This window comes from Rattus norvegicus, chromosome 15 (genome assembly GCF_021556685.1).
Source record: "Rattus norvegicus strain SHRSP/BbbUtx chromosome 15, alternate assembly SHRSP_T2T, whole genome shotgun sequence".
NCBI classification, from domain to species: domain Eukaryota; kingdom Metazoa; phylum Chordata; class Mammalia; order Rodentia; family Muridae; genus Rattus; species Rattus norvegicus.
Genome location: NC_141548.1, coordinates 21,569,026 through 21,581,930, shown reverse-complemented (window position 1 = coordinate 21,581,930; position 12,905 = coordinate 21,569,026).

Genomic DNA, 12,905 nt, shown 5'->3' with positions numbered 1-12,905 from the left:
GAGGTAAATTCTTAGTAATCTCAGATGTAAGAATCAGGGACTTATAGAATTATACAACCCTTGTTGTGTAGCTAAACCTTCAAGAAGTTCCTCTTAAACCTTGAGTGTGACCAAGCAAGACTAAGCCAAAAAGCAACATTCTGGTTCACTTTTATACTAGACTCAAGGACAGTCATATGCAATACACACATCAGTCAGACATTTTATGTCCTCTCCTGCTCACATGGGAAGCCATGGAGTCAGAAACTCAGATGATAAACTTCAGTCCAAACAAAAGAAACCAATTAAAATAACATCAAAAATAAACCTGGTTTGGTGGCACACACCTTTGCTGGGGAGACAGAGACTCCATGTCCTCCCTAGCCAGCCAGCCCAGCTGAGCTGTCCTATTCCAAGTCAATGAAAACTCCCGTTTTATAAAAATGGTGGACAGCACCTGTAGAGTAAACCCCAAGGTTGTCCTCTGGCCTGCACACATGCAAGCTCACACATGCAGAGCCACTGGACCACACTAGCCTGTAAAAGGCTTTTCATGAGCCAGGAAGATAGCTCAATGGGTAAAGGTTCTTATGTGGCCAAGCCTGACGTAATCAGTTCAATTCCTGGGACCTACACAGAAACCTGACTCCTACCAGATGGTCCTGACCTCCATGCTTTGGTTTGGTCTATTGCTCTGTAATGTAATGATAACTGCAGGCCTCCACAGCCTGATTATCCCAGAGACAGGAGAGTCTACATGTTTACCCAAGTGATACTATGTAAACTTGTGTCCTCAAATTATTTATGGTAGGTGAATAAAGATGCCAACAGTCAATAGCTGGGCACAGGCAGGGTTTAGCCTCCCAGGACTTCCCGCATCAGAGAAGAACCACAAGTGGGAAAGAAGGTGAAGGGGGGAGGAAGCCACCATGGGTCAGGTGGTTGGCTAATTGGAGTTAAGAGAAGCCCAGACGAAACACAGCAAGTTATACAGTGGGATTATTAGCTGGGAAACAGACATAACAGCCAGAGGATCCATATCTGCCCAGGTCCTTTGCTGATTAAGGCTTAATGTAAGCATAAAGCTTTTGGGTGTCTTTTACCTGGGAACTAAGTGGTCAGAGGCAGGGGAGAAACCCCAGGTTGGGATTAAATAATTTCTACAACATGTATACACACAACTACTGCCCCCCACACACAAATAATAAATGTAACTTTTGAAATGGGGATAAGGAACATGTCATCAACCATGAGGATCCAAGTTCTATCACTAAAACCCATGTGGTAGGAGGAGGACCTCCTCACTCATTGTCCTCTGACCTCCATATATGCACAGTAACACATATATACATATGCGCACAGAATACGACAATGGATTAATTAATGGACTACTTAATTAAAGGTTTTTCATATCATCTGTTCTTGGCCCCTGCTCACTTCTGTCTTTTGTTTACAAATGGACCATAAAAGTATTTTTTGAGAACTTGATGCAGACATTTGCACTTGGACCAGAATTATTGTTAATGTTGGCATTCATTCTACCCTCCACTGAGCCAAGGTTCCTGGGCAAGCCATCCCCGAATAGGACTTGCCAGTGCCATTTCCACATCTAGATACCAGGATAAAGAGTCCCACTTTTAAATCCCCTGCCTGTGAGTTCAGAGCATTCCAGGGCTATCTGAAAAGCTCTTCCCAGTACAGGCCCAATACCTCTGAGTCTTTCTCATGCTCTTCCCACCCCAGCTTTAGTCTCCTTGATGGTGGCCTGGGCCCTTGAAAATGAAAGAAGTAAAAAGTTCTTGAGAAGCTGTGGCTTTTTGTTTAGCTTCTGGGTCTTAGTGTCTTTGATGAAAAGCTGGATTATAGGAAAAAGATTTTGCACATGAATTTGGGATCATAGAATTCACATCCAACAAACTGGGAGACTGGGCTCAGAGCTGGAGAGGGGAGACTCAGGTGGAACTGAGAACTGTCCAAAGCTGCATCCCATTTCCCTTTGCCACTGCAAGAGCGGGAGAGACCCATTTCACAGTTGTGCTGTGTTGTGCTGTACTAGGCTTGGTAATGAGAAAGCACAGGGCCTCCCTTTGTAGCCTCAGACTCCAGCCTCTGCTGTCTCAGTTCCCCAAGCATCAGGAGGGCAGGTGTGGGCTGCTACAGCGCTAGCAGGAACAGGAAGATTTCTGTGTTCTGTTCTCTTCTTCATGGGCTGAGGCTGAGCCTGGAGTCTCCATGTCAGTAGCATCCTTCAAGGCTGTTCCTCTGCAGCTCTGAAACCTTTTTTTTTTTTTTTTTATGTAAACCAAGTTTATTTTTCCTTTTAAGTAGTGTTTATGTAGCACTATAGCTAGGTAAACAATGTGAATTAGTATAAGTCATCTCAAAAGCAAGAGTTTTGTTTTCGTTGTTTTAATTTTTAAATGAGTCGTTAAAAAGATGCATCCTATTCTAACAGGATAAATATTTTTAAGCATTTCACTTTGAGTTAATGATGGCTCACAAATGAGCAACTCTCCTCATTGAGGAAAACAAAAAGCTGTTTTGGACAAGGGACAGCTCACTCACACAAACAAAAAGAGCTGTGTAAAAATCACTAACTGTTCCCATATTAAACCTTGACCCCTGGGGAGATGCCCTGGGAGGTTCACTGTCAGAATATTCAAGTCCTGGGGCTCCCTCTAGAGGAACAACTTGAAAACCTTCAAAACTTCATTTGGAAATAACAAGAAAAATCTGATTTTACCTAAGCTATAAAATTTTAAGGCTCAGAGGTAGCATTTGAACTTTTTCAGTTGGAAACCTCTCCGGAATGTTTCTTGCTCTAAAGCACCCATGAAATGGGCACAGCCACTGTCTTTGCTACTGTTCCAGTCCTTTCTATACAGCAACACAGGGACAATCATCTCCAGTTTCTGAACTGCAGTCAGCTGTGAGCCTTGCTCCAGTGTGGGACAGCTAGCTCTCCTCCAGTCCTTAGGGAGAGCATTCTTAACATTTGAATGCCTGTAGCATAGCTCACCTTTTGCCCTTCTTTGTTCCTTTTGTGGAGTGGAGGTGTAAGATTCTTCAGAAGCATGGGCAGCAAACCATCAAAGGGAATTCATGAGGCTCTGGAACATCTCAGGTTGTACAACAATCGGAGTTCTTGACCTTTACATCCTTTCCAGCTCCAGGGGACTCCCAGACCACCAGAGCTTTAAGGTCTGGAGGCAAGATGGAGGTGTGTTAGTGGGAGTGGATTTTGAGGCGTCAAAGGCCCCCACCATTCCCAGGTAGCATTTGTTTCTTCTACTTCTTCATCAACACTGGAACTCTCAGCTGTTCATCCCACATCTTCTTGCTCTAAAACTCTGAAATTGAAAGTCCCCAATTAAATATGTTGTTCTATATGTCACCTGGGTCACCTGTTTAGTCCTTCTCAGTTTTAGCATTCTGGTAATAGGAATAACAACAGAAACCAAGCTTTTTGAATTTTGTAGATTCTTTGCCAGGGCATGGTAAGACATGCTACCTTCTATGTGATGATTTTCTAGACTAAAGTGATTTCTAAATCTTGCTTTTCTCAAGACTGGATTGGTCACCTTGTCAATAACAGATGGGGCCCGCTGATTCTTTTTACTAAGTCAGGTAATTGTGAAGGGCAGGAAAAGGAAGCCCCAAACACCCAAGTGCAATTAGCTGTGAACTTGGCTTTGCTGCACCTGGAGGCCATTCTGGGAAGAGAAAGCATCCATTCCAGGCTGTCCAATGAGAGGAAGTGATTGGCTTCATCCTGAGAATAGGTTGAGTAGAGTTAAAATTTGCATTTCTGATAATTCCCAGGTAATGAACCTACAGGTGCTTGTCCAGGTCACAGTTTCAGAAGTGTTGGTCTAGCATGCCTGACTGGTAAGTGAGGAGGTTGTTCAGGTTTTGATATTTATGGAATTTCTACTTTCCTGAACTTCTAGGAATACATGGCAAGTAGCTTGAGTCTAAATGAAGAACTCGTCTTCATAGTTTGCATGGTGGTCAGTGTTTCTTGATCATCAACTTGACAGCACCTGGAATCTCCCTGGAAACACAGCTCTAGGCACCCAAGTGGAAGATCATTTGATTATTAGCTCTATTATATAAGGCATTACTAGATGTAGGTTAGCCTCTGGACATGCCTGTGCAGAACTCTTCTGATTAGACTGATTGAAGTGGGAAGACCCACCCTCTGTGGTTGACTGGGACAGTGGACTGGATAAGAGGGATGAAGTGATCTGAAGACCAGCATCTTCCTCTGCTCTCTGCCTGCAGTCAGTACAACAGCTCTCAGGCTCCTGCTATCTTGACTTTCCACTGTGGTGCATCTTGCAACTATAAAACAAAGTAAACTTCTCTCCCTTAACTGTTGCTTTTGTACACATATTTAATCCCAGCAACAGAGAAGTGACAAAGCCAATCAACTGTCACTTAAGCTCCTGAACATCCACAGGAATCTCAGCCAGGAGTCATAACATTTTGTCCAGGAAAACTGGAAATTTAGGGGAAGAGACATTCTTTCACCATGCTTCTCCATTCATAAGCATTTTATGGGAACACAGACACTCAGAGACAAAAAGTGGTCAAATGCAATGGAACTTAAAGTACACAGCCCCCAATGACATGGTGGATTCCATGAGTCACATGGTAGATCCCATGAGTCACATGGTAGATCCCATGAGTCACATGGTGGTTCCCATGAGTCACATGGTAGATCCCATTAGCTCTGCTTCCTAAGCCACTGTGTACTTATCTCCTTTTCCCCTGCTACCTGAATCCAGCTCCATCTTGCCTGAATCTTTCTGCCATGTGTCATGGTATTACCACTTTGATTTCCCATGATTCTGTGCCTTTCCCTTTGTATTCTGATGGCCATGGTGCTTGTTCAAAAACCACCAGCTGTGATGGATTTACTCCTGGTGCTATCCTATAGCCATATAATTGAATTCAATCATTAACCTTAGTGGTTTGAATTCTGCTGAGCCTAACACTAGTTTTTGTTCACATTTAGAGGACTGAGCCTTTGACTCCTTTTTATCTTTGAGGGGAGTCTTTCAACTAAGCTTCTCTGCCCCTGCACATAGAGTCTCTATGTCCCCTTACAAGTACATAAATCATAAAATACCCCTCCCTCCGATTCGGTTGGTTTCAAGGCATGAAAAACCAGGGTCAGGCTCTTTACAGATTCATTACTTCCTTACCTTGTCCAGTACAAAGACTGCAGCACTGTATCAGGTGTGACACATGCTCTCATGCTCCCTGGTGCCCCTGCCCTCCCTGGTCAGAGTCCACATCCTAGGGTGAGCCCCCAACTCCATCTATCAAACCGCCCTCATTTCAAAGCCCCCAGTTAGAAAAAGGCAGGGCCTGCCAGTACTCTAGCTCCTACTGCTGACCCGCCCATCACTCCCCAGTGTGGAAACTGCCACTCTTGCAGGGCCTTCTCTGTGAGGTTTGGGTCATGAATCCACACTTGGGACAAGATGAAGCTACTAAGCCTGCTGCCCTCCTTCATGCCTGCCTGCCTCTGCACATTCTGATGCCTCAGACCCAACGCTCATCCTGGGTGCCTTTTCCTCCTATTTTCTCAGTTTAGTTCTCAAGACTTTTTCAAATACACTTTCATGTAAAAGGAATACTTATTCTCTCAAATCTTGGAAAACAAAGAATTATGGAGAAGAGCAACTGTGATTCATGCTTTTGATTTATTTTTGCAAGACATTTTCTTTGTAGACATATTTATTATTCCCATCAGTAAGTAGTTTGTACATAAATGTGTGTTTGAATTTGTTTGTTTAGTCCTTATCCTGGTAGTACCTTTCGTTTCTCTCTTTTCTTCTATGTATCGTAAGGCTACAATTTTTTAAACTGTAATTTTGACAATATCTCTAGTTCTTCTTTGGAATGGAATTTCAGGTTGAAAATGCTGGCACCCTAGGTCTTTTTAGGCTCTTAGTGTATCTGTAGCACGGCTGTTATCCAGGAAGGATGTAGAAATTGACAAACTTCCCAGAGGATCATGAATATTTACATCTCAATAACCTCCATGTAGGTCACAGAGTTTTGCTTGGCCGTCCATCATTTAATTCAGCGTCTGTATTTCTGTGATTAGGCTGCATGGTTTTCTACATTTCTCAAGGATATGTGTTCCTTCTTCTGTGCACTGTCTTTGAACGTGCTGTTAGTTTTCAGTTGTCCTGTGTAGCCATTCTCAGTGCTTTAAGGAAACACTTGCTCCCTGAGAAGTTCTTCAGACAGGTTTGCTCTGCTGGGGACATCTTAGCACTGCAGGAGCCCATTGCTACTGAGAATATTATATAAGGTTGCATTACAACCATTCAGTCTTGTCTCCCTCTAGTGGACAAGTAGCAAAGTGCACCCAGCCAACTGCTGTGCATGAGGTCTGTGACAGGGATTTAATACTTTACTGATCAACCAGTGAGGATCCCTGCCCAGTGGACTGTAACTGGACATGGCTATCGTCAGAGCAGTTTATCAGCATTTCATGTAAAACAAACAGGAACACTAAGCTCTTGGATAAGCCTAGGGAATTTTGTTTAGGTAATATTAAGACCTACTTTGGAAAATCTACACTTGCATACCAAGAGATTGAAATATTGATGCCAATTATTTGCTCATAGAAAAAATATCAGATGCTTTTCTTTTACATAAAAAACATCATTCTTTGAAAACCTTATAAAATTACATTTATGGATTCATCTGGCACTTTATTAAATTCTCTAGCAAATATCATAGCACACTTTCTGACAGTAGGACACAAAACGTACACATACTAAGACAAGAAGAAAGATTCTTCTTTACATTGAACATAGAAACACAAGTTAAACCAAAACCAAAAACTTTTTTCAACTGTGTCATACTCTCAATTTATTTTTCCTTCATTCCTAGTTTGGCTTTTTGAGTTTTGCCATATTTACGTATATACATACATACATACATACATACATACATACATACATACATACATGCATACATTCATACATACTTACATATATACATACATGCATGCATACATATACACACATACATACATACATACATACATACATACATACATACATACGTTAAGTTAATACTATCTCTGAGGCTTCAGGCAAACCAGAGTCTGTGTCATCCAGGGAGGGCTTGTAGCCACAAGGGATCACTACTGGCCATTCACCTCATCCCACATGAGGTTGGTCCTCTTCTTGGGATGGATGCCATTAAAGCTCTGTTCACAACTGCTACCAGCAAGGGAGAGCCCTTGGCCAGGCAGTGGCTTCCTGCGGGGGAAGGCCTGTGTCAGGCTCCTGCAAGCACACTACCACCGCCTCCTCCATGCCTTGGTCAGCAGCTTCCACAGCTGGTTGATGAGATGTTCTGGGTTTCCCCACTCCAGGGCACACAGCTGGGCCTCCAGCAAGGCCCTGGTCTGGCACAGCACCATCGAGGGGTTGCTGTCAGAAGCCAGCAGGTTGCCCAGGTCAAACTCCAGTTCTAGCTCCTTGTGCACCATGATGTGCTACAGCTTCTCTGCTTCCTCCTGCTCTTCCTTGGCCAGCAGCACCTCTGCATTCTGCCCCTCCATGGCTCTCACTTCCCTCACTTTTGGGGATTTTAACTTTTAAGAATGGACAGGAAGTTTACACTTTGATTTTTGCCCTATACCTGAGCACCTATGTTCCACGGAAAAGGGAGTTTTCATTGCACAAAATGGGATTGTAAGACAGAGATTTCAGGAAAAAACATGGGTGAATATATTGAAACCATGCCCCCTCCCAAGGCACAGTCCATGAAACAACATATTCCAACTTTCATACATTTAAAGGTGTAGGAAAAAATGTTGGCCTCAGGGGAACAGTAAAAACTGTGGGAATTAGAGTATATGTCACATGCATGGACACTGGGTTTATACATTTCAGGGAGAAGAATCTCCCTCACCGAGGGTCTTTAGATTTTTGGCTGTTAACAAAGATGTTCTATCCATATCAAGGCTTTAACCAACTCTCCCTCTCCTCAGCAACTGAGTTGTAATGAAGCAGTGAGAACTCTGAAGTTGTGGAAGGAGAGTGTGTGAATGGGTGTTCCCTCGCTCAAAAGTGAGTCTCTGGAGAAGCCACTGCAGAACCTGGTCAGTCTGGGTGGAGGTAGTTAGCAAGTAAGATATGGCATTTCCCAGTGACATCACCGGTGGTGTCTTCCCTGGAAATTCTCTTGTATCCAGGAGACACTAGAATGTTCTGTGATGTCACCAGTGTTGTGGTGACACCAACTGCCTGAGCGATTTCCCTTCATTTCCTAATGGGTTCCCGAGGAGGCATGTTCTCCAGGATCCTCAGTCTCTTTCGGAGGGACAGTCATATCCATGCAGAGACCAGACCAAGGCAGAGGGAGGCCAGCCTTCTATCACGTTGGAGAACAAGACGAATGGAAAGGTCCTTGAGGAGGTCACGTGAGTACTGGCCAGGCAAGGGGAGCTTCCTGGAGGAGGTTGGCTTGAGCTGGTCCTTCCAGGAGTAGGACATATGATTTAGAGCCTCAGTCTTCCTAAATGGCTGACCCAGACCCAACAATTTCTGATCATTAGTTTGACAGAGAACCAAGAACTGTTATATGTCAAGGGGCTTTCCTTGGATCTCTTTAGTGTCATGGGCAGTGTCAAAGAATACCAGGATGTGCCTCTGTAAGAATAACAAAGTGTCTCTCTCAGGATAGGCTGTTGAAGCACTTCCTCTCAGCAGTGTCCTGCAGATTATGTGGGTCATTGATGCCAAGAGGGATACTCTCCTGGTCATATATCATGGTCACAGTTACTTTGTACTTGAATACATGTGACTAGGGATTCAAGATGTTAAACAGTTTGGACTCAAGGACTTACCTGCCTCAACATCAGACATTAGCTGAGAAGGTCCTCCAATTCTTCTTGTTTAGGCCAGCTTTAGAATTTCAGTGGCAGAAGAATGGCTGTAGGAGGTGTGGTCTGTATCCATGATGGCATATGTCATCATATGTCTATGATGGTGGGGAACAGGGACCTAGCTGAGTTCAGCTTAAAGATAGCTTTCTTGCTCTGTCAGGGATTCACTGTATCTGTAGAACTGTTCATCCTCAGACTTCTGTTTTACACTTAGCATAGTTTTTCTTGACACTATGTCCACATATATGCCTGTTCACTGGTGTTTATTCACCTACAGAGTTTGATCAGAAGGCATCATCCCAACCCTGCACGACACCGGTTGAAGAGGAGAGAATGAAGCGTTTGGAGAACCTCAAAACTGATCTGTACAAGATGCAGAAGGAGAGAGATGAACTCAGGAGAATCCTGGCAGATTACCCTGGAAAGAATTTAAATGACAGGTAGTCACAATGCAAGTTCTGTTAAATCCACATTTCCTCACATCACAGTAGGCTACAACTCCAGGGTGGGCTCATGGTCAAAATCACTTTCCTGATTGCATCAGAATGTGAAGATCAGATGGGAATGAGATGGTGGCACAGGCTATTTTGATTCCTACAAACGTAAATCATAGCCTGTGGCCTGAATCAGTCTGGGAGTGAGGGTAGTAGTGTGTGAGCTCTCAGTGTGTGGTTTAAGAAGCCTGGACAGTTGTTGGGTTGTGGGAATTTCTAGGTGCTCTGATTATGAGCAATCATTGTTGTAATTGACGTGGAGGTGCTTTGGGTTCAATAGGTCCTGTGAAGAGCTGGAGGGGCCTAATCCCTCTTGCTGCCTCACAGTGTGTGACCGGACTGACAACAGGGTATCATTGGTGTTCTCTGATTTTATTGATTGTATTTTCAGATAATGCCACATCCTTGTATTTATTTGACATTCTAATTGTATTTGAGAGACAGAGAGAGAGAGAGAGAGAGAGAGAGAGAGAGAGAGAGACAGAGAAGAGAGTTTTGTGTGAGTTTGTGTGTTTATGCATGTGTGAGTGTGTTTGTGTGTATCACTTAAGATCTGTGTATTCTATGTACTGATTTGGCCTGAGAATTATCCTCTGTCAATTTCCATGGCATGATGATGATGTGGCTGACAGCCTCACTTTGAGCAGTACAACATTTCACATCTGCTCAGGTGGACACACATGGGAATCTCCTGGTGTGTGCTATAAATTCTTTTCCCTGTAAATACTGTTCATGTTCCTTTGGGTTTTCATGTAGCAATAGATTCTATGATTGAGAATTGTTACCTAAGAACAGGAGAATAGTCTTCATGGGTAAAAGTTGGAGCCTGGATCGTGGCACAGGATCCTCGAATGTTCTTTTCAAGCTAGTCTATTCCTTCAAACCCCATCAGGGATCCCAAGGAAATCAGCTCCCTCCTTTTGTTTCCTGGCACTGCTGTCTCTGTGTCCATAATAATAAACTGAATAAATATCAAATGGACCCAGTACCAAGCAGCAAGGGCGTGGCATGTCGTAGGCTGGGGTAGTTCAGGATTCAGTCTGAATTATGTAATTCTTGAATCCTTCATTCATAATGTTATTTGTCCTTGGACCATGCCCTACCATAGGAACAACTTTGAGTCCGAGATGCTCATGAGGCAGCACGAGGAAGTGATGACCGACATGAAGAAAATGAGCGAGCAGGTCAATAGAGCTTTGGTCAAATGTAAAAACCTTACACTGGAAAATGACTGGTACTGGTGAGTAACTTACAAGGTTGTGACCCCAGCACTAGGCACAGCATGTGTCAGCCCATTCTTATCTTTGAAGTAAAGTGAGGATCAGGCTTTATAGTGTTTGAAGCATACCAGGAAGCCTGTCTCTAAGGAAGGCTCAAGGACACACAGGACACAGAAAGATTGGCCTCCAAGGGACATTCTAATAAAATGGACATATAAGCACACATAACGATTAAGTCCTCTTCTGGGAAAAACTTGAATCGATGGTGTCAGGTTTTTGAGAAATGCCCTGAGTCTTCTGGAATGTTGCTCTTTTCTCCATTTGACCTGTCTCTAGGTTATGCTCCATGGCTACTGTGGACATGGACTATAATCTGGGACTCTCTTCTGATCAGGACCCTAGAAGGAGGAATGGACTTGGAGAAGTGGGAGGAAGTTGGAGACTGGCTGGGATTTACCATTTTTTCTTTGTGTCTCAGCCACAGCTTCTGCCCCATCCTAACTGAGTTTTTTGAGCTGAAGAACAATGCCCAGAGAGGAAGGAATGAGAACAGGGAGCTTCTATGGGATCAGATTGCACTGGAAGAGTCCATTAAGGAAACAACAAGGTTCTGTGGGGAAGCCAGTATGAAAATCGGCGTAACAAGCAGCCTAAGGTAGGATGAATGAAGCATCAAGGGCAGGTTTTCCTGATATCTAAGCATAAACCACTTCAAACCAAGTTAACCTTCTCCAACTTATTCAGACACTCTCCTAGGACTCATCCAGTTGTCCATTTCTTTGACCATTTACAAAACTTTCTGTGATTCTAGCTTCATGCAAGAAACTGGAGGATTGACAACCAAATCCTCCTGCTCAACTAGAAAATGCATTTCCTTAAGGGGGATCTGTTGATCACACATTGCACACTTACATGCCATTATGCTAGAGGGATGCCATGTGGTAGCCGTCTTTGTAGTGCACAGAACTGAGTAGAGTTCAGTTCAATTGCCAAAAGAATGGCTCTCACTGTCAATTATGATGGGGCTTGTGGATTTTCTCTCCTTTTCCCCGTACATTGAAAATGGTCCCTTCTGCCTGTCCCAATCGTGGTTTACAGTGACAGAGCTTGAGAAGCAGTGTGTCAGTCCTATTCTCTGTCAGTGTTTTAGTGTTCTTTCCTGGGGCTTATGTCCTGAAGCTGACTGGATGAACAGGGATGTAAGAAAGGCTTCTCTCAGGGTGAGGGTTTGTGTGAGATATGTGAGGGTTAGAGGGAAATTTTTCTCCAACTCTCTCAACCTCGTGTGCCCAAGAAGTGCATTCCCCATACAGGTTTACTCTATAAGGGATGGAGAGCAGTGTCTACGCTCTCACTTGACACTTTTCCTTTGCCTAATCTGTATTCAACAACTGTGCTTCCAGAAGGATGGCCTCCTCATTCTTTTCTGCTTCTCACTTGTGATTTCTGTTCTCTCTCTCTCTCTCTCTCTCTCTCTCTCTCTCTCTCTCTCTCTCCCTCCCTCCCTCCCTCCCTCCCTCCTTTCCTCCCTCCCCCTCTCCATTTCTCTCTGACTCTGTGTGTGTGTGTTTGTGTGTGTGTGTGTGTGTTTGTGTGTGTGTGTTTGTGTGTTTGTGTCTGTGGGTAGAGATGTGTGAGCATGTTTATGACTATGGTACATATTTTACATTGGGAGTTGTTTGTTTTAAGTGTTTGTGGTATGGGTGCTTACTGTAGAAGTGTGTATTTTTGTGTTCATGCATATGTGTGTGTGTGTGAACTCATTAAGTTTATGAACACAGACACATATATTTATATATATTGTATTAGTCTATATGTACACATAGAGAAACACGTAAAAGTATATATATATATATATATATATATATATATATATATATAGAGAGAGAGAGAGAGAGAGAGAGAGAGAGAGAAGAAGAAGAGGAAACATAATTTTTCCAATTACTTTCAAACTGTTCTTAATGGGGTATTGATTACTATTGAAATTATTACAGTGGGAAAACTATTCATCAACATTGACATTACTTGGAGAAATCTCAGGAATGGGATACAGGGATGTGAGGAGAGGCTGCTGTGTGAAATCCATGTTCCTGAGTGTGGAAACTGCTGACTCAGGGCTCTTCTGCCTCCTTTGCTCTCGCTGTGCAGTAACACTGGAAGGTCATGTGCTTGTTGTGTCTTCTCAACATTCTGGTTATGCTAATCGTTACCTGCCACCACTTTCTCTCCAGAATCGCCTAAACTTGGTTGAATATACCTTGGCTTTGGAGTTTGGTCTGGAATTTG